The sequence below is a fragment of the Loxodonta africana genome, chromosome 5 (assembly GCF_030014295.1).
Source record: "Loxodonta africana isolate mLoxAfr1 chromosome 5, mLoxAfr1.hap2, whole genome shotgun sequence".
Classification (NCBI taxonomy): domain Eukaryota; kingdom Metazoa; phylum Chordata; class Mammalia; order Proboscidea; family Elephantidae; genus Loxodonta; species Loxodonta africana.
Genome location: NC_087346.1, coordinates 31000965 through 31026993, shown reverse-complemented (window position 1 = coordinate 31026993; position 26029 = coordinate 31000965).

The following is a 26029-nucleotide window of genomic DNA, read 5'->3' as shown; positions in this document are numbered from 1 at the left end:
TGAGCCTTCCTATCCATGAGCAAGGTATGTTTTTGCACTTATGTAAGTCCCTTTTAGTTTCTTGCAGTAGTACCATGCAGTTTTCTTTGTATAGGTCTTTTACATCTTTGGTAAGATTTATTCCTAAGTATTTTATCTTCTTGGTGGCGACTGTCAATGGTATTGATTTGGTGAGTTCCTCTTCAATGTTCTTTTTGTTGATGTAGAGGAATCCAACTGATTTTTGTATGTTTATCTTGTAACCTGAAACTCTATTGAATTCTTCTGTTAGTTTCAGTAGTTTTCTGGAGGATTCCTTAGGGTTTTCTGTGTATAAGGTCATGTCATCTGCAAATAGAGATAATTTTACTTCTTCCTTGCCAATCCGGATGCCCTTTATTTCTTTGTCTAGCCTAATTTCTCTGGCTAGGACCAGTACAATGTTGAGTAAGAGCGGTGATAAAGGGTATCCTTGTCCGGTTCCTGTTCTCAAGGGAAATGCCTTCAAACTCTCTCCATTTAGGGTGATGTTGGCTGTTGGCTTGTATAAATGCCTTTATTATGTTGAGGAATTTTCTTTCTATTCCTGTTTTGCTGAGAGTTTTTATCATAAATGAGTGTTGGACTTTATCAAATGCCTTTTCTGCATCAATTGATAAGATGATGTGGTTTTTGTCTTTTATTTATACGGTGGATTAGTTTAATTGTTTTTCTAATATTAAACCAACCTTGCTGGTATAAATGCCGCTTGGTCACGGTGGATTACTTTTTTGATATGTTGTTGAATTCTATTGGCTAGAATTTTGTTGAGAATTTTTGATTGTAGGTTCATGAGGGGTAGAGGTGTGTAACTTTCTTTTTTTATGGTGACTTTACCTGGTTTTGGTATCAGGGATATGCTGGCTTCATAGAATGAGTTAGGTAGTATTCCATCCTTTTCTACGCTTTGAGATACCTTTAGTAGTAGTGGTGTTAACTCTTCTCTGAATGTTTGGTAGAACTCTGCAGTGAAGCCATCCAGGCCAGGGATTTTTTTTTGGCGGGGAGGGGGGGGGATTTATTTGATTGCCTTTTCAATCTCTTTTTTTGTTATAGGTCTATTTAGCTGTTCTACTTCTGATTGTGTTAGTTTAGGTAGGTAGTGTGTTTCTAGGAATTCATCCGTTTCTTCTATGTTTTCAAATTTCTTAGGGTACAATTTTTCATAGTAATCTGATATGATTCTTTTAATTTCAGTTGGGCCTGTTGTGATATGGCTCATCTCATTTCTTATTCAGGTTGTTTCCTTTCCTGTATTTCTTTAGTCCGTCGTGCCAATGGTTTATCAGTTTTGCTAATTTATTCAAGGAACCAGCTTTGGGCTTTATTAATTCTTTCAATTGTTTTTCTGTTCTCTAATTCATTTAATTCTGCTCTAATTTTTATTATTTGTTTTCTTCTGGTGCCTGAGAGATTCTTTTGTTGCTTGCTTTCTATTTGTTCAAGTTGTAGGGACAGTTCTCTGATTTTGGCTCTTTCTTCTTTAGGTATGTGTGCATTTATCGATATAAATTGACCTCTGAGCACTGCTTTTGCTGTGTCCCAGAGGTTTTGATGGGAAGTGTTTTCATTCTCGTTGCATTCTATGAATTTCTTTATTCCCTGCTAATGTATTCTGTGACCCAGTCTTTTTTGAGCAGGGCATTGTTCAGTTTCCAAGTATTTGATTTCGTTTCCCTGGTTTTTCTGTTATTGATTTCTACTTTTATGGCCTTATGGTCTGAGAAGATGCTTTGTAGTATTTCAATGTTTTGGGTTCTGCAAAGGTTTTATGACCTAATATGTGATCTATTCTAGAGAATGTTCCATGTGCACTACAATAAAAAGTGTACTTTGTAGCTGTTCGGTGGAGTATTCTGTATAAGTCTATGAGGTCAAGTTGGTTGATTGTAGCTATTAGGTCTTCTGTGTCTCTACTGAGCTTCTTTCTGGTTGTCCTATCCTTCACAGAAAGTGGTGTGTTGAAGTGTCCTACTATAATTCTGGAGATGTCTATCTTACTTTTCAATTCTGTTAAAGTTTGTTTTATGTATCTTGCAGCCCTGTCATTAGGTGCACAAATATTTAATATGGTTATATCTTCCTGGTAAATTGTCCCTTTAATCATTATGTAGAGTCCTGTATCCTTTGTGGTAGATTTAACTTTAAAGTCTTTTTTGTCAGAAATTAATACTGCCACTCTTGCTCTTTTTTTTGATTGTTGTTTGCTTGATATCTTTTTTTCCATCCTTTGAGTTTTAGTTTGTTTGTGTCTCTAAGTCTAAGGTGTGTCTCTTGTTGGCAGCATATAGACGGATCATCTTGTTTTATCCATTCTGCAACTCTCTGTCTCTTTATTGGTGCCTTTAGTCCATTTACATTTGGCCTAATTATAGATGAGTTTAGTGCTGTCTTTTTGATGCCTTTATGTGTGTGTTGTCGACAGTTTCATTTTTCTACTTCTTGTTTTGTGCTGAGAAGTTTTTTTTTGTAAATTGTGTGTTCCTCATTTTCATAGTAGTTGAATTTAATTTTGCTGAATCGTTATGTTTATCTTGGTTTTTAGTTTGAGTTATGGAATTGTTAGACCTCTTTGTGGTTACCTTAATATTTACCCCTATTTTTCTAGGTTAAAACAAAACTCATGTGGTCCTATATCGCCTTGTTTTCCTCTCCATATGGAAGATCTATGGCTCCTGTATTTAGTCCCTCTTTTTTTGTTATTGTAATCTTTTACATAAGGACATCAATGATTCCATGTTTTGAGCATTGTTTTCTTTTTAAAATTATTCTTATTTTGTTTCTGTGATTTCCCCTATCTGAATTTATATCAAGATGTTCTGTTCTGTGACCTTGTGTTGTGTTGGTATCTGATATTATTGATTTTCTCCCCAAAGAATTTCCTTTAGTATTTCTTGTAGCTTTGGTTTGGTTTTTGCAAATTCTCTAAGCTTTTTTTTATTTGTAAATGTCTTAATTTCACCTTCATATTTGAGAGAGAGTTTTGCTGGATATATGATTTTTGGCTGGCAGTTTTTCTCCTTCAGTGCTCTTTATATGTCATCCCATTGCCTTCTTGCCTGCATGGTTTCTGTGAAGTAGTCTGAGCTTATTCTTATGGATTCTCCTTTGTAGGTGACTTTTCGTTTATCCCTGGCTGCTTTTAAAATTTTCTCTTTATCTTTGGTTTTGGCAAGTTTGATGATAATATGTCTTGGTGATTTTCTTTTGGGATCTATCTTGTATGGGGTTCAATGAGCATCTTGGATAGATATCCTTTCATCTTTCACGATGCCAAGGAAGTTTTTTGGCAATAGATCTTCAACTATTCCGTCTGTATTTTCTGTTATCCCTTCCTGTTATGGAACTCCAATCACATGCATGTTATTCTTCTTGATATAGTCCCACATGATTCTTAGGGTTTCTTCTTTTTTTTAAATGCTTTTATCTGATTTTTCTTCAACTATATTGGTGTCAGTTGCCTTATCCTCCATCTCCCCCACTCTGCATTCCAATTGCTCAAGTCTGCTCCTGTGACTTCCTATTGCGTTGTCTAATTCTGTAATTTTATTGTCAATCTTTTGGATTTCTGAATGCTATCTCTCTATGGATTCTTGCAGCTTATTAATTTTTTCACTGTGTTCTTGAATAATCTTTTTGGTTTCTTCAACTGCTTTATCAGTGTGTTCCTTGTCTTTTTCTGTAGATTGCCTTATTTCATTACTGTGGTCATCCCTGATGTCTGGAAGCATTCTGTATACTAGTCTTTTATATTCTATATCTGGCAATTCCAGGATTGTATCTTAAAGATTTTGATTCTTTAATTTGGGAATTTTTAGGAGCAATCATGGTCTGCTTCTTTATGTGATTTGATATCAACTGCTGTCTCTGAGCCATCTATAAGATATTGTAATGATTTATTTTATATTTTCTCACTGATTCTTATCATCTAGTTTTGTTTTGTTTCAATATACCTGGATGGGCTACTAGATTGCACTGTCTTGATTGTTGTAACCTTTGAATCACTTATATTGTATTACCAGCCAGTTTGAGCTGTTACCAGATATATGAGCCTATGAGTCCATTCACTAATCTTGAAAAGAATCAGCTTAGGTGTCCTGATTGTTGGTCACCTAGAGTGTGGTGTAGGCTGTCACATATTAACTTAGAGGAGTAGTGTTCACAGTTGTATGCACCAGATCCTAGTAGTGGCAGGGGTCATACTCTGAGGAGGGCAGGATGTTGACACTCTTCTCCCACATGCCAATGTGGTAGGAGTGCCTCTATTCCTAGAGCACTTTGGTGGCTGGGCTCTGCAGCTGTACCTTAGGCACCCAGTGCATGTATTTCTAAAGATTGGTAGGCGTCCCTATCCTCCAACCCCTTTAGCAAGTGGCTAGGTCATGTGGGTGGAGCTTCAGCCCTCAGTTCCTTGCTGTGGATCAGTGAGGCCTCTGTTTAATAGGTAGAGAGGTATCAGACCTCCAAAACTTGTCTTTCCACTGCTTGGCTAAAACAATTACAGTCAGGTCTCTATCAGAATTGCCTATGCATTATAATAGCCACCTGGTTCTCTGTATGGATGAAAGCCAAAAACTGTGGATCTCTTTTGCTTGGCTGGAGCTGGTTCTGTATTATTATTCCAGTTTAGGGAGGTCAGGGAAGGATTTCCCCCCCTGGATTGTTAATTGCTGCTTCTCTCAGACCAGAAGAATGGGTTAGAAAAAAAAAAAAAAACAGCAGAGCACTTCACTCCCTGGCCCAGGAAATCCCAATGCTATTGAAGCCAGCTGGGGCAGGTAGGGGAGGGATCAGATAGATAGGAGAGAGTAGCACCACAATATAGTCAAAGTTACTTATCCTGTTTGGTGAAGACTGTTTTATCTGAGATTCCAGAGGGGCATGTAGCCTGTGTGTGCTAGGTGGGTTGAGATTGCCCCCAAATTTCAGGCCGACGTCCCATGTTTGCGCCATCTCAGGAAGCCATGATCATCTCTTCCACTCCTAGTCCAAAGCCCAGCACCAAGGTTTTCTGACTGGGAATCTGGGCTCCAGGCTCCAAAACCAGTCTCTTCTTCCCTGTGGCTTCACCTTCTCTTGTCAGCCATGTCAGTGTGCAGCCTGCATGTGCTGGATGGGTTTCCAGCTGAGGTTATTCCAGGGGGTTAGGGCTGCATCCTGTGCTTGTGCTGTCTCAGGAAGCCGTGTTCTGCTCCTCTGTGCTTAGTCCAAAGCCCAGCGCCAAGGTTTTCTGACTGGGATTCTGGCTCCAGGCTTGAAAATATTTGCTGCTTCCCCGTGGTTTCTCATTCTCCTGTCAGCCACGTCAGTGTGCAGCCTACTTGCACTGGCTGAGTCTGTGCTGAAGTTACTCCAGGGGGTTAGGGGTTAGGGCTGCATCCTGTGCTTACCCTGTCTCAGTAAGCTGTGATCAGCTGAACCACTCTGGCACCAGGGTACCGTGAGGGATCAAGGCTGTGGCACGGGACGCTGGTTCCAGAAGCAGTCACTGCTTCAGTATGCAGCTTTTCGCTCCCCTGTCACTCAGGTCGACTCCTTAGTTCTGTGTTTGATGGTCAGTGTTCATAGATTGTCATATATGTGATCGATTCACTTGTTTTTTTGAGTCTTTGTTGCAAGAGGGATCTGCGGTAGTTCTACCTAGTCAGCCATCTTGGCCCTGCCTCTCTATAATATCAAAATTTTAACAAAACTCAAGTGGACATCTTCCCAAATCATTGAAGCTTTGCAACAGTTTATGGGAATGTTGCCCCACATAAAACAATAGTTTTTAGATGGATCAAGTCTTTTTAAGGAATGTCAAGAAGACCTCAAAGATGAGCCAAGGGAGGGAAAACTGCTCAGAAGGTTATGGCAACTGTTTTGTGGGATTCAAAAGGGGCAATCTTGATAGATTTTCTCAAAGGACACAAGATGATCACTGGAGCTTATTATGAAGAATTTTTAAGAAAACTGAAAACTGCTTTGTTGAAAAAAGGCCAGGAAAGTTGCACCAAGGAATTTTTTTCCATCACTACAATGCTCCTGCTCATTCTTCAAGGGTAGTAATGGCTGTCCTATGAGAATTTCATTGGGAAACGTTACCCCATCCATCATACAGCCCTAATCTTGCCCCTTTAGACTTCTTTTTGTTCCCAAAACTCAAAAGCCATTGCCGTTGAGTCAATTAAAATGAATACTATTTGAGTCCCTCGAGGATGCCCAAACTGCCATTTTGATGTGGCATAAATCAAAGAATGAAGAATTCTTCAGGGAAGGGTCAGAGGGGTGGAAACACCATTTTCAGAAATGTATAGACATAATGGAAGGTATATCCAGAAACAATAGCTTCACATTTTGGAAAATGAGATTTTTCACAAAGGTTCCTGTGATTTTGTAGCAATATTTTTTTACTTACTTTCATACATACAGAGGAGGAAAAAAAACTCTACCTATCACACACATACACACACACTTACATTATTTATATTTGTCTCTATTTTTATCTTTGCAGGTAGAGAGATTTGAAAGGGGAAAGGCTGAAAAAATAGTGATTGAATCTTTCATCTCATTCAGGTTGAAACTGTTGTGCCAATCAATTAAATGAAAGTGGAAAAATAGAAAAAAATAAAGATAAGAGCATAATAAAATGAAATACCAAATGAATATATAACTGAAAAAAATCTGTAAATCTAAAGTCTGGTTCTTTGAAAATATTAATGAAATTAATAATTTCCTATAACCATGAAAAACCAAATGTTACAGTTACAGAATCATGATTTACCAATATAAACAATAATATTCTCACTGAAAATGGTATCCATATTGAAATTTCTATTAAATGCCACCACATAGCCAAAAAAATGTCTGAATAGTTATACATATCCAGAGGTTGGCAAAGATGTGGAGCAACTAGTGAACTTGTATGTATTTATATACACTCGATGAACTGTAAATGTCTAAACATGGATATATTTGTAATCTATGACTCCACCATTCCATTTTTTAGGTGTATAAACCAAAAACACATTACCACCAAGTCGATTCCGACTAATTAGAAACCCTATACACAATAATAATACCCAATAATAATATGTATAAGGATACTATAGTAGCATTATTCAAAAATGCTAAAACCTAGAAACAATTCAAATCTCTATCAAGAGTAGAATAGATAAATAAATTGTGATATGCGCAGAAAAAGGATATTTGAATAAATAAAGTACTACATGAAATGGAAGAAAATCTCACAAAGATTATGCTGAGGAAATGAGTCCAGATACAAACAAGTAAATACTCTATGTTTTTTTCCATTTAAGGATACTTCTTCCAAAAACAGGAAAACTGATTTGTGTTGTTGAAGTTAGGATAGTGATTCATCTTGTGAAGACTGACTTTGAGGGGTCATTATAGGGACTTCTGAGTAACAAGGGTGTGTTCACCTCATGAAACTCCATCAAGCTTCACATTTGTGATTCATGTACTTTTTTGTATATTTGTTAAAATTCAATAAAATATTTATAAAGATGGTAAATGAATAATTTCTTTTATAAGGATCAGCACTGAGCTGGTTCCTATGAGGCAGAGGTTAAAGATGTCCCAAACATCCAACTTTTCCAAGCTACTGTGCCACTCCATCAACTTTAACATCAACTACTCCCTCTCGCTTCAGTATTCTCCCTCCTGTCTTCGGGTTCCCTAATTTCTTGCAACGTCTCACAGAACTCATGAACCATATAATGGAAGTGGCTCACGAGGTTTTGGAGGCTGGGGAGTTCCAGATTCGTGGGTCAGGCATAGGCTTCTCTGTGGCCCTCAGTCTCTGCCCAGAGGCACTCAGCTTTATTGCCCTGTGGCCCCGGAAGCCCACTGCACTGTCTCCTGTGGGTCTCTGCTGTTGGTTTCTGCTGCAGGTCTTTCTTTCTTTGGTGGTGTGCTCTCCTCTTTGGAATCGGCTCTCGTTTAAAGAAAAACTGACCAGTCCCGTTGGTAGACCATAAATACCCTGTCACACAATCACCTGGGTGGGAGTCACAAGACCATGACTGTAAAGGCTACACACAGAAGCAATTAATTCACCACAGATAATTAATTCAATAATTTGTTATTTCAAAAGATACTTTGTTAAAAATATTTTTCTGAAAAAATAATCTAAAATAGAACCAAAATATGAAGGTGAAATCACTTGATGAACATTCTAAGAAATAAATATTTATTTCATAAGCAAAATTTTACCTATCAACATGGATATTCATAAACATATGAAAGACTACGACACCTCATAAATAAAAACACGAATGCTATGTTTGCAGGAATGTTGGCTTATTAATTTCTCTAATAAATGGTGGCATTGATATGAATAAAATTCATTATGTTAGTCAAATTAAAATGCCCACGATGAATACAGAATTGTAACTATCCTTACCTGCAAAACAAGCCTTATTAAATGACATGTCATTGAAGATGACTTAAATGAGAAGATAATGAAGCAAATCTCTTGAAATATGTTTAGCAGAATTAATTCTGAAAGAATCAGGAAGTTCATTAAAGCTAAGAAAATAGTTTTCCACTTTAATAAACATATGCTAAACTGTATATTTTAAAATGCTGCATACTAATGCCTTGAATCAGTGGGCAACCAAGACTACCATTTCATGTTCTTGTTTGCCATTAGATGATACTTATAAAATATTTTCTATACATATCTTCAATAGATCAATAGAAAAAATCACTCCTCTAGAATTAAGTGATAGTTATAACTACGTGTTGTTACAACATCTGGAAAAAAATGAAAAATTAAATCAATACATGTGTAGGTCACATGTAGGCATATATTGTTATTGACTTATTTAAGAATGAAGATATCCATTAATATAAATGCCTTATTTGTTGTTATAATGATAATGATCAAGAAATGTGAAAACATCAGAATACACTGATTATTTCCTAACAGTAAAACTACCTGACTAAATTTGATATAAGTGGGGTTTAAAACAGCAAAGCTCTGAAATCTGATTCCTTTAACTCTTTGGGTCTCAATTTTCCAGTTTTTACAGGTAAATAAAACTACCAATCCCACAGCTTTCTTTTGAGACTTCAACAAAATGATCATATATGCTAGCTGTTATTTTTTATTATTTTTGTTGTTATTTACTAAATGCACATTTACAATCAAAAGCATGAGAGAAAATTAATTGACAAAATGTATAAAAGTTATTACAATATTTTATTGAAAAAATCACAAAAGCAACTATTTCATTAAATAAAAACAAGAAAAATATTTGTAGTAATACAGATAGAATAATGAAATTTAAAAGACATGAAAAATGTAATTTAAAATATTAACAAATGAAGGCACTATGTCAATATTTTAAATAATTGCAATCTGCATTTCTGGGAATCTATAAAAATAACCTAGACACTCTCTCTCTCTCTATATATATGTTTAATACATATATATATATATATATATATATTTGAGTTAATTCCTACAAAACAAACCCATTGCCATGGAGTTGATTTCAACCCCCAGTTATACAATAGGACAGAGTAGAACTGCCTGTAGTGTTTCCAAGGAGAGGCCAGTGGATTCGAACTGCTGACCCTTGGTTAGCAGGCATAGCCCTTAACCACTGTGCCACCAAGACTCCTGGAGCAAATTAGTTCCACAAAAAATTACTGAAACATTGAGTTAGTTCACCTTTTAATAAAATTTGAAAATGAATGTTTGCAACTTTATAGAAAAAATACTGAGTTGATTGTTAGTATATTTCATTTTCAACAAATCTCAAAGTTCAAAAACTTTATTCAAGGAACCTATCACATTATTTTTTATAGTGTTCTACAAAGTGAATATTCTATAAAACATTTCATAGAATTCTTGTTTGAGGAGGTTTTTTGTCATTATTCCTCCAGGTACTCTGCCAAGAAATAAAGTTTATATATGGATTATTTTTTCCCAACATTGAAAACATTTACTATGTTCAAGTCTTAAGTCCAGAAACTTTTTATATAACACACAATAGAATATGTTAACAATCAACTTAGACTTTGCCTAACATAAAGACTAAATTTTGTTTTATTCTCTCTCTTAAGATAATCATGTTTATAGGAAAATTTGACAACACTTAATTATTTTTAAACAGCGAAAATCTGTTATGGAATCAAACACCATTGGGGAAAAAAAAAAAATCTAGATGGGAAACAACTTTCCCCCAGAAAATCTCTCCTGCTTTTCTTTCTTCACCGTGGCATTTACACAGTGAAGCAGACATTTATCAGTGAAGGAGCTCTCGCCAGACTACATGTTGTAGGTGGTTAATTGTCTACGACAGCCACTTCTCTGTGAAATGGGCCATTAGTGCTTCTGTATCTTCAACTGGGTTCCAGAAACAGATCAAGAATTACCAATATTCCCAAAATAACTAAAATGCATTTAGCTCTTAGATTGAAAGTAGATACTTATCCTGGTTAATATTTGTATTTTAAGGTTATCTCCTAAATATCTTAGCATATGAACATACTCATTGTGAATTATCAGCATTTGGATATGTTAAAGTTCTGTCTAGATTATGATTATTTTATTTAAGGTCTAATTTAGATAGTACACCTTTTGGAAGCTCACACTGAGATTGCAAAGTAAATTCCTTCCAAAATGTGTTTAAAGGGGAGTGTAGAAATCAGAGGGAACCTAGATACTACAAGTCAAAGATTTTAAAATAAATAAAATAAGTTACTCATACAGTCACATTATTTAAGAAAGTTACAATTCTTTTTTTTTTTTAATAATATTTAGTTGTGTTTTTGTTGAATGTTTACACCAAAAATTAGGTTCCCGTTTAACAGTCATTTTACACAAGCTGTTCAGTGACATTGGTTACATTTTTCACAGTGTGTCAACATTCTCATTATTTCTGTTCTGGTTGTTTTATTTCCATTAATCTAGTTTCCTGCCCCCTTACCTTCTCATCTTTGCTTTAGAGTGAATGTTGACCATCTGGCCTTAGATGATTTTTTAAAGGACCACAGTATTCATGGGTGATATTGTTTATTTTATAATGCAATCTGTTATTCAGCTGAAAAGTGACCTCGAGATTGTTTCAGTTCAAAGTTTATAGAGTATCTCATGGTGATAGTCTTGGGGGCTCCTCAAGTCTCAACCAGTCCAGTAAGTCTAGACTTTCTAAGAATTTGAGTTTTGTTTTACATTCTTCTCTTATTGCATCTATTGTGCCCCTGATCACAATGGTTGGTAGTGGTAGCTGTGAACCATCTGGTCTTTCTGGCTGGTCTCAGAGTAGATGAGGCCATGGTTCTTGAAGGTTATTAGTCCTATAGACTAGTTCCTTCTTTGAGTCTTTCTTTCTTTCTTTCTTTTTTCTCCATATGAGTAGAGACAAATAGGTGTATCTTAGATGGCAACTCACAAGTTTTTTTTTTTTTTTTTTTATTAACTTTTGTTAAGCTTCAAGTGAACGTTTACAAATCCAATCAGTCTGTCACATATAAGTTTACATACATCTCACTCCCTACTCCCACTTGCTCTCCCCTTCTTGAGTCAGCCCTTTCAGTCTCTCCTTTCGTGACAATTTTGCCGGCTTCTCTCTCTCTCTATCCTCCCATCCCCCCTCCAGACAAGAGTTGCCAACACAATCTCAAGTGTCCACCTCATATAATTAGCTCACTCTTCATCAGCGTCTCTCTCCCACCCGCTGACCAGTCCCTTTCATGTCTGATGAGTTGTCTTTGGGGATGGTTCCTGTCCTGTGCCAACAGAAGGTCTGGGGACCATGGCTGCCGGGATTCCTCTAGTCTCAGTCAGACCATTAAGTTTGGTCTTTTTATGAGAATTTGGGGTCTGTATCCCACTGATCTCCTGCTCCCTCAGGGGTCCTCTGCTGTGCTCCCTGTCAGGGCAGTCATCGATTGTGGCTGGGCACCAACTAGTTCTTCTAGTCTCAGGATGATGTAGGTCTCTGGTTCATGTGGCCCTTTCTGTCTCTTGGGCTCTTAGTTGTCGTGTGACCTTGGTGTTCTTCATTTTTCTTTGCTCCAGGTGGGTTGAGACCAATTGATGCATCTTAGATGGCCGCTTGTTAGCATTTAAGACCCCAGACGCCACATTTCAAAGTGGGATGCAGAATGATTTCATAATAGAATTATTTTGCCAATTGACTTAGAGGTCCCCGCAAACCATGTTCCCCAGACCCCCGCCCTTGCTCCGCTGACCTTTGAAGCATTCATTTTATCCCGGAAACTTCTTTGCTTTTGGTCCAGTCCAATTGAGCTGACCTTCCATGTATTGAGTGTTGTCTTTCCCTTCACCTAAAGCATTTCTTATCTACTGATTAATCAATAAAAACCCTCTCCCACCCTCCCTCCCTCCCCCCCTTGTAACCACAAAAGTATGTGTTCTTCTCAGGTTTACTATTACTCAAGATCTTATAATAGTGGTCTTATACAATATTTGTCCTTTTGCCTCTGACTCATTTCGCTCAGCATAATGCCGTCCAGGTTCCTCCATGTTATGAAATGTTTCAGAGATTCGTCACTGTTCTTTATCGATGCGTAGTATTCCATTGTGTGAATATACCACAATTTATTTACCCATTCATCCGTTGATGGACACCTTGGTTGCTTCCAACTTTTTGCTATTGTAAACAGAGCTGCAATAAACATGGGTGTGCATATATCTGTTTGTATGAAGGCTCCTGTATCTCTAGGGTATATTCCCAGGAGTGGGATTTCTGGGTTGTATGGTAGTTCTATTTCTAACTGTTTAAGATAACGCCAGATAGATTTCCAAAGTGGCTGTACCATTTTACAATCCCACCAGCAGTGTATGAGAGTTCCAATCTCTCCGCAGCCTCTCCAACATTTATTATTTTGTGTTTTGGGGATTAATGCCAGCCTTGCCGGTGTGGGATGGAATCTCATCGTAGTTTTAATTTGCATTTCTCTAATGGCTAATGATCGTGAGCATTTTCTCATGTGTCTGTTGGGTGCCTGAATATCTTCTTTAGTGAAATGTGTGTTCATATCCTTTGCCCACTTTTTGATTGGGTTGTTTGTCTTTTTGTGGTTGAGTTTTGACAGAATCATGTAGATTTTAGAGATCAGGCGCTGGTCTGAAATGTCATAGCTGAAAATTCTTTCCCAGTCTGTAGGTGGTCTTTTTACTCTTTTGGTGAAGTCTTTAGATGAGCATAGGTGTTTGATTTTTAGGAGCTCCCAGTTATCGGGTTTCTCTTCATCATTTTTGGTAATGTTTTGTATTCTGTTTATACCTTGTATTAGGGCTCCTAGGGTTGTCCCAATTTTTTCTTCCATGATCTTTATCGTTTTAGTCTTTATGTTTAGGTCTTTGATCCACTTGGAGTTAGTTTTTGTGCATGGTGTGAGGTATGGGTCCTGTTTCATTTTTTTGCAAATGGATATCCAGTTATGCCAGCACCATTTGTTAAAAAGGCTTTCTTTTCCCCAATTAATTGACACTGGTCCTTTGTCAAATATCAGCTGCTCATATGTGGATGGATCTATGTCTGGGTTCTCAATTCTGTTCCATTGGTCTATGTGCCTGTTGTTGTACCAGTACCAGGCTGTTTTGACTACTGTGGCTGTATAATAGGTTCTGAAATCAGGTAAAGTGAGGCCTCCCACTTTCTTCTTCTTTTTCAGTAGTGCTTTGCTTATCCGGGGATTCTTTCCCTTCCATATGAAATTGGTGATTTGTTTCTCTATCCCCTTAAAATATGACATTGGAATTTGGATCGGAAGTGCGTTAAATGTATAGATGGCTTTTGGTAGAATAGATATTTTTACTATGTTAAGTCTTCCTATCCATGAGCAAGGTATGTTTTTCCACTTAAGTATGTCCTTTTGAATTTCTTGTAGTAGAGCTTTGTAGTTTTCTTTGTATAGGTCTTTTACATCCTTGGTAAGATTTATTCCTAAGTATCTTATCTTCTTGGGGGCTACTGTGAATGGTATTGATTCGGTGATTTCCTCTTCGGTGTTCTTTTTGTTGATGTAGAGGAATCCAAGTGATTTTTGTATGTTTATTTATAACCTGAGACTCTGCCAAACTCTTCTATTAGTTTCAGTAGTTTTCTGGAGAATTCCTTAGGGTTTTCTGTGTATATAATCATGTCATCTGCAAATAGTGATAACTTTACTTCTTCCTTGCCAATCCGGATACCTTTTATTTCTTTGTCTAGCCTAATTGCCCTGGCTAGGACTTCCAGCACGATGTTGAATAAGAGCGGTGATAAAGGGCATCCTTGTCTGGTTCCCGTTCTCAAGGGAAATGCTTTCAGGTTCTCTCCATTTAGAGTGATATTGGCTGTTGGCTTTGCATTTTTTTTTTTTTTTTTTGCATAGATGCCCTTTATTATGTTGAGGAATTTTCCTTCAATTCCCATTTTGGTAAGAGTTTTTATCATGAATGGGTGTTAGACTTTGTCAAATGCCTTTTCTGCATCAATTGATAAGATCATGTGGTTTTTGTCTTTTGTTTTATTTATGTGATGGATTACATTAATGGTTTTTCTGATATTAAACCAGCCTTGCATACCTGGTATAAATCCCTCTTGATCATGGTGAATTATTTTTTTTGATGTGTTGTTGGATTCTATTGGCTAGAATTTTGTTGAGGATTTTTGCATCTATGTTCATGAGGGATATAGGTCTAAAATTTTCTTTTTTTGTGATGTCTTTACCTGGTTTTGGTATCAGGGAGATGGTGGCTTCATAGAATGAGTTGGGTAGTATTCCGTCATTTTCTATGCTTTGGAATACCTTCAGAAGTAGTGGTGTTAACTCTTCTCTGAAAGTTTGGTAGAACTCTGCAGTGAAGCTGTCCGGGCCAGGGCTTTTTTTTGTTGGGAGTTTTTTGATTACCGTTTCAATCTCTTTTTTTGTTATGGGTCTATTTAGTTGTTCTACTTCTGAATGTGTTAGTTTAGGTTGGTAGTGTGTTTCCAGGAATTCATCCATTTCTTCTAGGTTTTCAAATTTGTTAGAGTACAATTTTTCATAATAATCTGAAATGATTCTTTTAATTTCATTTGGTTCTCTTGTGATGTGGCCCATCTCGTTTCTTATTCTGGTTATTTGTTTCCTTTCCTGTATTTCTTTAGTCAGTCTAGCCAATGGTTTATCAATTTTGTTAATTTTTTCAAAGAACCAGCTTTTGGCTTTGTTAATTCTTTCGATTGTTTTTCTGTTCTCTAATTCATTTAGTTCAGCTCTAATTTTTATTATTTGTTTTCTTCTGGTGCCTGAGGGATTCTTTTGTTGCTCAGTTTCTATTTGTTCAAGTTGTAGGGACAGTTCTCTGATTTTGCCTCTTTCTTCTTTTTGTATGTGTGCATTTATCAATATAAATTGGCCTCTGAGCACTGCTTTTGCTGTGTCCCAGAGGTTTTGATAGGAAGTATTTTCATTCTCGTTGCTTTCTAAGAATTTCCTTATTCCCTCCTTGATGTGTTCTATAACCCAGTCTTTTTTCAGGAGGGTATTGTTCATTTTCCAAGTATTTGATTTCTTTTCCCTAGTTTTTCTGTTATTGATCTCTAGTTTTATTGCCTTGTGGTCTGAGAAGATGCTTTGTAATATTTCGATGTTTTGGACTCTGTGAAGGTTTGTTTTATGACCTAATATGTGGTCTATTCTAGAGAATGTTCCATGTGCGCTAGAAAAAAAAGTATACTTTGCAGCAGTTGGGTGGAGAGTTCTGTATAAGTCAATGAGGTCAAGTTGGTTGATCGTTGTAATTAGATCTTCCGTGTCTCTATTGAGCTTCTTACTGGATGTCCTGTCCTTCTCCGAAAGTGGTGTGTTGAAGTCTCCTACTATAATTGTGGAGGTATCTATCTCACTTTTCAATTCTGTTAAAATTTGATTTATGTATCTTGCAGCCCTGTCATTGGGTGCATAAATATTTACTATGGTTATGTCTTCCTGATCAATTGTCCCTTTTATTATTATATAGTGTCCTTCTTTATCCTTTGAACTCACAAGTTTTTAAGACCCTAGTCACTACTCACCAGATTAGGATGTAGAACATAAACTTTACAAACTGTATTATGACAATTGATTGAGTTGTCCTATGAGACTATGGTCCTAAGCTTTCAAACCCAGTAAATCAATCCCACAAGGCATTTGGTTATGGCTAAGATGTATCCACATTGCCCCCTATGTGCTTTGTTATATATATGAATATATATGCGGCATACACATAAATATACATATGCCTATAGATATACCTATACTTGCACATGTATATACACACATATACCTACCTATACACATATATATGGGCCCAAGCATAGCAATGATTGTGAGGATGGCACAGGACAGGGCATTGTTTTGTTCTTTGTACATAGGGTTGCTATGAGACAGAACTGACTCTACAGCACCTAACATCAACAACAATACACATATGTGCATACATAACTATGTAACCACACACATATTTTTGGTTGTTGTTGCCAAATTGTATATGTTACAGCATTTACCTAAAGCATCCCTTATTCTTGTGTACTTCTTAGTGACATAATTTATCTTGGTCAAGTTGTGCACATTTCAACCACATTTGATGTTACCTTGGGAACAGCAATTCTTATAATAATCTAATCTTCTCCAGTAGAAAAAGCACCAAAAAAAAAAAAAAAAGACTCATCTGTTTTTTGAATTTAAATGATAATTCCTAAAGGGATACATTTTTGATGTTTTATATATGACTAATACGGAGATCCTGGTGGTGTAGTGGTTAAATGCTACAGCTGCCAACCAAAAGTTCACAGTTTAAGTCCACTAGGTGCTCCTTGGAAACCCTGTGGGGCAGTTCTACTGTGCCCTGTATGGTAGCTATGAGTCAGAATTGACTTGACGGCAATGGGTTTGGTTTTTGGTTTGGGATTCTTTACCATTATGGCTCTATCTTTTGAATAATGTTAATGTAATAATTTTCCAGTTATTGTATGTCTCTTTTTTATCCACAATAGAATTGAAAATCAATTAGCCATATATTTTGTATACCTAATTAAGCACTTTTTTTAATTAGGCACCTAGTAATAGAAAAAAAAAAAAAAACCACACACACTTTTGTAAGAAAAGTCAAAATATATCACCCCTGATTTTCTCATCATATGGAAATAGTAATTAACTCAGAACAAAGTATTTTCAGGATCCCAAAAAATATCACAACAGAGTGTTAACATAAGCTTTTATACCCTGAATTACTAGAATTTTTCTTCTCTAAATTACCTGAAATATCAGCACAGAAGACACTCCTCTGATAATTTGACAATAAATTGGTTGCTTTCAAGTAGTTGGCAAAAGCATGACTGAGATAATTACTATTAGAAAGAGATAGTCTTAAGGGCTTGCTAATTATATATTCTCTCAAATTACTGGTTCTCGAGTGTTTCTATGCATAAAATCATGTTAATATTCAAATCTCCTTTCCTATGATTTATTGAGTTTTGATTAGAAAGGTAACATTTGCACTATTTTCTTTTTATGTCTGTCATGGCCCACAGGAGGAGAAGTTGTGTCCCTTTTCCTCTGATACTCTATCCGTAATCTCCTCTCAATCAGCTCATTTAATTAGATGGAGTCTGAGATACCTAGTTGCCCACGTTTTATTCAAGTAGTGTTGCTGTTTTTTAGTTACAAATTAGATTCTGTTCTACTTTTTCTTTCATTCTTTTCTTCCTTCCTTCCTTTCCCTATTTCTTTCTTATTGTGCCAAGATCTGAATAATTATTTTATTCCTTGCTGCTTCTATTTTCAGGATTCATATACACTTGTCAAACTAGATCTAGCTATTGAGGGCTGGGGATTGAGTAGTTTTTATGATATGTTCGAAGTTTTTTATATGTATCCATTGGCAAGACAGACGGAAGAGTATTCTTGTGTGATGGTTTGTCCCAGGAGTAGTATCTGAGCTAGTTTTCTGAATAGTTAAGAGATAAGTGAAAAGGGAGAAGTGAAAAAAAAAAAAATTAACAGTGGACAGAGTTGGTAAGAAAGATCTCAAAGCAGAGGTAAGTGTCCATGTTTCCTTGGAAACTTAGATTTTTTAGTGCAACCAGTTTTGAGGCTTTAGTGAAAGCCCTGATAGCACTCACCTGTCTTGGGTATACGTACACCATAAACAAACATTGCAGAAGTTATTGAAGAAAGGGAGAAATTGAGTAACAGCAATTCGGCAGATATTTGTTACTGAAGTTAAAAATGATTTTTAACACTGAGATTTTTGAAAGACAAAGCAGTAGTTTAAGCTTTCTGCTATAAAAATTATTGTTTTAATAAATATCACCAAACATGTTCACTTGAATATAATTTTTTTTCCCTGCAGATGAGCACTGAAACCCCTCAGAATGTGGTCTTCTGGGTGGCACCGTAATTGAGACTCAGTAAACTAGTCCAGAATCGAAGCCCATGGAAGCAGCAGTCAAGAAATCAAACCATGTATTTCATTGAACAAATCTATTGCAAAAGACTTCTTTAAAGTGTAAATAGGCAAATATTTCACTACGAAGATTAAGGTGTGCCTGACTCAAGCCATCATATGTTTAATCACCCTCATATGAAGGTGAAAGCAGGGCAATGAATAAGGAAGACCGAAGAAGAATTGCTGTATTTGAATTATGGTGCTGGCAAAGAATATTGAGTATACCTTGGACTGCCAGAAGAATGAACAAATCTGTCTTGCAAGATGCACAGCCAGAATGCTCCTTAGAAGTGAGGATGGTGAGACTTCCATCGTCTCATGTACTTTGGACAAGTCGTCAGAAAGGACCAGTCCCTGGAGAAGGACATTATGCTTTGTTAAGTAGAGAGTCAGCTAAAAAGAGGAAGGCCGTCAATGAGATGGACTGACACAGTGGCTATAAAAATGGGTTCAAACATAGCAACTATTTTGAGTATGTCACAGGACTGGGCAGTGTTTCATTCTGTTCTACATATGGTCTCTATGAGTCAGAACTGACTCAGTGGCACTTAACAACAACAAAAACAGCAGGCTATTCCATCATTTGATCAGGTAGGTTGTTTTTGGCTGATGGGGTACTTAATAATTCCAGTCAATTTGCTATACTTCTTTTAATTAGATGAAATATTGTGAAATACCATGTTGATTGAATAAGGCTTTTAAGTCCATAAATGGTAGTATTGACAGAAGCAAGCACTGCAGATAGGAAAAACATTTTCCTGACTCTCATGTAAAAACAAATCACTACCTTCTCTACTATGTTGAAAGAGTCAAATACAATCAAATTTCTATTAGGTTATGGCTTTGTTATTGGCAGTGGTGTTTTTTCTTTTTTTTTCTTCATTCCAAAGTTTTTATCTTAAATCAATTTCATTAAATCCCTTTAAATTAAAAAAAAAAAAAAAACTGTTTAAAACCTTTATCCTGAATCTAGGAAATACACTCATTCACATTAATTAAAATTTATATATATATATGTTATTTACTCGGTATTGATGAAAAAGAGTTACTACTAAATAAAACTTTGGGAATTTGGAGCATGGCAGAGTTGATTTCTTGCAAGAATTTGGATTTGTTCACTGTAATTAATAATGCAATATGTAAGATATTAAATTGTTAACAATATATGTGAAATGTGTTGAATATTTAAAGTTTTGTAAGTTTTATGAAATATTTCTAGTAGGTCAAGGATTATCTGGAAAATTAAAAAGTTGAAAAAGAGTTTTCACTTGAACTTCCAGGGCATTATTTAAAGTGTAATATATAATGAATTTTCCAGTTATTTAAAAATTTGTAATTGGGTGTTGTTTTAGTATACTCTAGTTTGATTTTACAGCATTCTTAATTGGATTCAGGATGTGTTAATTTGTATGGCATGAAGAAAATTAGTATTTGTATTTATTCAAAGACTTCCGTTAAAGTTTTTGTTTCTAATTAAATCAAGGTTACTAATAATAAAATGACGTGCAAACTGAATTTTGACCCTCAAAGTCAAGAAAGTTACAGAAAAAAAATCTCAAGAGACTATATTTATATCTTCTGTTTTTTGCTGTTTCTAATGGAAGTCTAAAATACCATATATCTCCATAATCTCTTTGTAGAAAATGATATTTTGATTATCAAGAAAATAGAATTGGAAGAATCATTAATGTTTATAGAACATAAATCTTAGTTAAGCAATACAAAATATTTTGTATTAAGTTTACATGGGAAACTTTTCTAAATTAAAAAGAACTTAGAAAAGGAAATGAATACATCTGAAAAACTTTAAGATCAAAGTGATATTTAACTATATTAAAAATTTAAAGAGCATATGAAAACATGTAATATCACTAAAATTAAATAGTAGTTTTAATTTGTTTCTTAGTTAGCTATTAAATGTGCACACAAAATAATTTTGTAATTAATATTTTTCATTAAGTCATTGTAGATGTACCCAGCCACAATAAAATAAAACTCCAGTATTAATCTCAAATATGACTGGTAGAATGAACCTCCACCTGTGAGGCAGGAGCTACCTCTCTCCGCCAAGACAAAAAGCCAGTAGCTACAAGATTTAGCCATGTAGCAACTTGTAAGTTGCACATGATGGGATATCACTGATAACATAATAAAAGAAAACAAACAAATATAACAAATGATCCATTCTGCAAGTACTGATCCAACCACATAGGATGAGGGATTACTCTGGAATGACAAAAGCAATGACACTGAACTTCCACAGTAAAGCTTATTTTAAACATAGCAATACGAGTTCAGACAGCCTTACAACTTTAATAATTTTTGTTTGTATTAATATTGTGCTAATACTGAGAATATTATTAATTTAGGAGAGAGTTTCAGACCTCTATTTGAATACTGAAGAATTAGGTCATTTTGTACCTTAACTATAGGGAAGGGGAGAAGTGAACAAACTTGAGATAGTGAGTCATTGATACATCAGTCATGAAGAGAGTGTAGTACATTGCATAGGATCACAAACAAGAAAAAAGATAACCTTTGCCTATATCTCTGTTAGTGTATGGCAAAAATTGACTTGTAAATTGGTTTCTCTAAGTGGGCATATAGATATTAACATCGGATGATTAAGAATCAATTATTTGAGCATTCAGATCAGACTTATAGCATCAATATATGAGTGTTAATATAGAAGATATATATACATATATTTAGTAATTTATATGCCCATAATATATTAAACAATTTCTTCTAGTAGAGGGATAGTCATGTAAGTATGGCATGAAATAGGTATATTATTAATAAATTTAGACTTTTAACTTTAATATTAATTCCTACTAAGTTATTCTAATTATTTATACACCTAAATAAATTTTTTATTCACTTTATGTATTTATACCTTTATTTCATTGGATTTATAAGAATTATTACTGTTGTGGTTACATCAGACATTTGAATCACTTAAAAGTAAATGCTGACTCTACAATACATTTTATCCATCATCTGACTGTAATTGTTTTAGCGGATTACTTGAAAGACAAGTTTCCCAGGTCTGATATCTCTGTGTATTCAACAGAGCACTCACTGACCCACAACAGGGAACTGAGGGCTGAAGCTCTCCCCCAGACCACCTAGCCTCCTGCCTTAGGGGTCTAAGGAGGGTGACACCTACCAATCTGTAGAGGTACTTGCATTGGGGGCCTAAGGTACAGCTGCAGAGCCCACCCACCAAAATGCTTTAGGAATAGAGACACTTCTACCTCACTGGCACTTGGGGGAAGCCTGTCAGCATCCTGCCCCCCCCAAGTGTGAAACCCTACAACTACTAGAATCTGGTGCACACAACTATCACTTGTACTTCTCTAGGTGGATAGATGACAGTATGCACCACACACTTGATGACCCAAAATCAGATTCTACTCAAGAATAGTGAATGGACTCTTAGGCTTATATATCTGGTAACAGCCCAAACCAGCTGGTAATAGGACATAAGTGATTCAAGGGCTACAACACTCAAGACAGCGCAATCTAGTAGCCCATCTATGTATATTGAAAGAAAACAAAACAACATAAGACTCAGTGAGCAAATGTAGAATAAATCACTACAATATCTTAGAGATGGCTCAGAGACAGCAGTCAATATCACACCACATAAAGAAGCAGACCGTGATTGCTTCTACAACTCCCCATATTAAAGAATCAAAATCTTTCCCAAATAAAGGTACAATCCTAGAATTGCCAGATGCAGAATATAAAAAACTAATTTACAGAATGCTTCAAGACATCAAGGATGACCTCAGAAACGAAATAAGGCAATCTACAGAAAAAGCCAAGGAACACACTGATTAAGCAGTTGAAGAAATCAAAAAGATTATTCAAGAACATAGTGGAAAAATTAATAAGTTGCAAGAATCCCTAGAGACAAGCATTCAGAAATCCAAAAGATTAACAATAAAATTACAGAATTAGACAACACAATAGGAAGTCACAGGAGAAGACTCGAGCAATTGGAATGCAGGGTGGGGGATCTTGAGGACCAGGGAATTGACACCAATATAGCTGAAAAAAAATCAGATAAAACAATTAAAAAAAAAAAAGAAGAAACCCCAAGAATCATGTGGGACTCTATCAAGAAGAATAACTTGCATGTGATTGTAGTCCCAGAACGGGGGGGATAACAGAAAATACAGAGAGAAGAGTTGAAGATCTGTTGGCAGAAAACTTCTCTGACATCAGGAAAGACGAAAGGATACCTATCCAAGGTGCTCATTGAACTCCATTTAAGATTGATCCAAAAAGAAAATCACCAAGACATATTATCATCAAACTTGCCAAAACCAAAGATAAAGAGAAAATTTTAAAAGCAGCCAGGAAGAAAAGAAAGGTCTCCTTCAAGGGAGAATCAATCAGAATAAGTTCAGACTACTCAGCAGAAACCATGCAGTCAAAAAGGCAAGGGGATGACATATATAGAGCACTGAAGGAGAAAAACTGCCAGCCAAGGATCATATATCCAGCAAAAGTCTCTCTGAAATATGAAGGCGAAATTAAGACATTTACAGATAAACACAAGCTTAGAGAATTTGCAAAAACCAAACCAAAGCTACAAGAAATACAAAAGGAAATTGTTTGGTCAGAAAACCAGTAATATCACATACCAGCACAATACAAGGTCACAGAACAGAACATTCTGATATCAACCCAAACAGGGAAATCACAAAAACAAATTAAGATTAATTATAAACAGAAAAAAATGCTCAAAACAGGGAATCATTGAAGTCAATATGTAAAAGATCACAATAATCAAAAAGAGGAACTAAATACAGGTGGCATAGAACTGCCATATGGAGAGGGAAACAAGGCTATATAGGACAATACAAGTTAGGTTTTTACTTAGAAAAATAGGGGTAAATATTAAGGTAACCACAAAGAGGTAAAACAACTCCATAACTCAAAATAAAAACCAAGAAAAACCTAACAACTCAGCAAACATAAAGTTAAATACTATGAAAATGAGGAACACACAATTTACAAGGAAAAACTTCTCAGCACGAAAAAGTGGAAAAGTGAAATTGTCAACAACACACATAAAAAGGCATCAAAATGACAACACTAAACATATACTTATCTATAATTACACTGAATGTAAATGGACTAAATGCACCAATAAAGAGACAGAGAGTCTCAGACTGGATAAAGAAACACGATCCATCTATATGCTGCCTACAAGAGACACACCTTAGACTTAGAGACACAAACAAACTAAAACTCAAAGGATGGAAAAAAATATATCAAGCAAACAATAAGCAAAAAAGAGCAGGATTATTAGTATTAATTTCTGACAAAACAGACTTTAAAGTTAAATCCACCACAAAGGATAAAGAAGGACACTACATAATGATTAAAGGGACAATTAACCAGGAAGATACAACCATATTAAATATTTATGCACCCAATGACAGGGCTGCAAGATATGTAAAACAAACTTTAACAGAACTGAAAAATGAGATAGACACCTCCACAATTATAGTAGGAGACTTCAATACACCACTTTCGGAGGACAGGACTTCCAGTACGAAGCTCAATAGAGACATGGAAGACCAAATTGCTACAATCAACCAACTTGACCTCATAGACTTATACAGAACCCTCCACCCAACTGCTGCAAAGCATACTTTTTTGTCTAGCGCACATGGAACATTCTCTAGAATAGACCACATATCAGGTCATAAAACAAACCTTTGCAGAATCGAAAACATCGAAATATTACAAAGCGTCTTCTCAGAAGATAAGGCCATTGAAGTAGAAATCAATAACAGAAAAATTAGGGAAAAGAAATCAAATATTTGGAAACTGAAATACCCTGCTGAAAAAAGACTGGGTTATAGAAGACATTAAGGAGGGAATAAAGAAATTCATAGAATGCAAGCAGAATGAAGACACTTCCTATCAAAACCTCTGGGACACAGCAAAGGCAGTGCTCAGAGGCCAATTTATATCGATAAATGCACACATACAAAAAGAAGAAAGAGCCAAAATCAGAGAACTGTCCCTACAACTTGAACAAATAGAAAGTGAGCAACAAAAGAATCCATCAGGCACCAGAAGAAAACAATAAAAATTAGAGCTGAACTAAATGAATTAGAGAAGAGAAAAACAATCAAAAGAATAAAGAAAGCCAAAAGCTGGTTCTTTGAAACAATTAAGAAAATTGATAAACCATTGGCCAGACTGACTAAAGAAATACCGGAAAGGAAACAAATAACCCGAATAAGAAACGAGATGGGCCACATCACAACAGGCCCAACTGAAATTAAAAGAATCATATCAGATTATTACGAAAACTTGGACTCTAACAAATTTGCAAACCTAGAAGAAATGGATGAATTCCTAGAAAAACACTACCTACCTAAACTAACACAATCAGAATTAGAACAACTAAATAGATCCATAACAAAAAAGAGATTGAAACGGTAATCAAAAAACTCCCAACAAAAAAAAAGCCCTGGCCCAGATGGCCTCACTGCAGAGTTCTACCAAACTTTCAGAGAAGAGTTAACACCACTACTACTAAAGGTATTTCAAAGCATAGAAAATGACGGAATACTACCTATCTCATTCTATGAAGCCACCATATCCCTGATGCCAAAACCAGGCAAAGACTTCACAAAAAAAGAAAATTACAGACCTATATCCCTCATGAACATAGATGCAAAAATCCTCAACAAAATACTAGCCAATAGAATTCAACAACATATCAAAAAAATAATCCACCCCGACCAAGTGGGATTTATACCAGGTATGCAAAAAAATATTTTTTTTTTTATGCAAGGCTGGTTTAATATTAGAAAAACCATTAATGTAATCCACCATATAAATAAAACAAAAGACAAAAACCACATGATCTTATCAGCTGATGCAGAGAAGACATTTCACAAAGTCCAACACCCATTTATGACAAAAACTCTCAGCAAAATAGGAATTGAAGGAAAATTCCTCAACATAATAAAGGGCATCTATACAAAGCCAACAGCCAACATCACTCTAAATGGAGAGAGCCTGAAAGCAATTCCCTTGAGAATGGGAACCAGACAAGGATACCCTTTATCACTGCTCTTATTCAACACTATGCTGGAGGTCCTAGCCAGAGCAATTAGGCTAGACAAAGAAATAAAGGGCATCCGGATTGGCAAAGTGGAAGTAAAATTATCTCTATTTGCAGATAACATGATCTTATACACAGAAAACCCTAGGGAATCCTCCAGAAAACTACTGAAACTAATAGAAGAGTTTGGCAGAGTCTCAGGTTATAAGATAAGCACACAAAAATCACTTGGATTCCTCTACATCAACAAAAAGAACATAGAAGAGGAACTCACAAAATCAATACCATTCACAGTCGCCACCAAGAAGATAAAATACTTAGGAATAAATCTTACCAAAGATGTAAAAGACCTATACAAAGAAAACTGCAAACTACTAGTGTAAGAAACTAAAAAGGACCTACTTAAGTGGAAAAACATACCTTGCTCATGGATAGGAAGACTAACATAGTAAAAATGTCTATTCTACCAA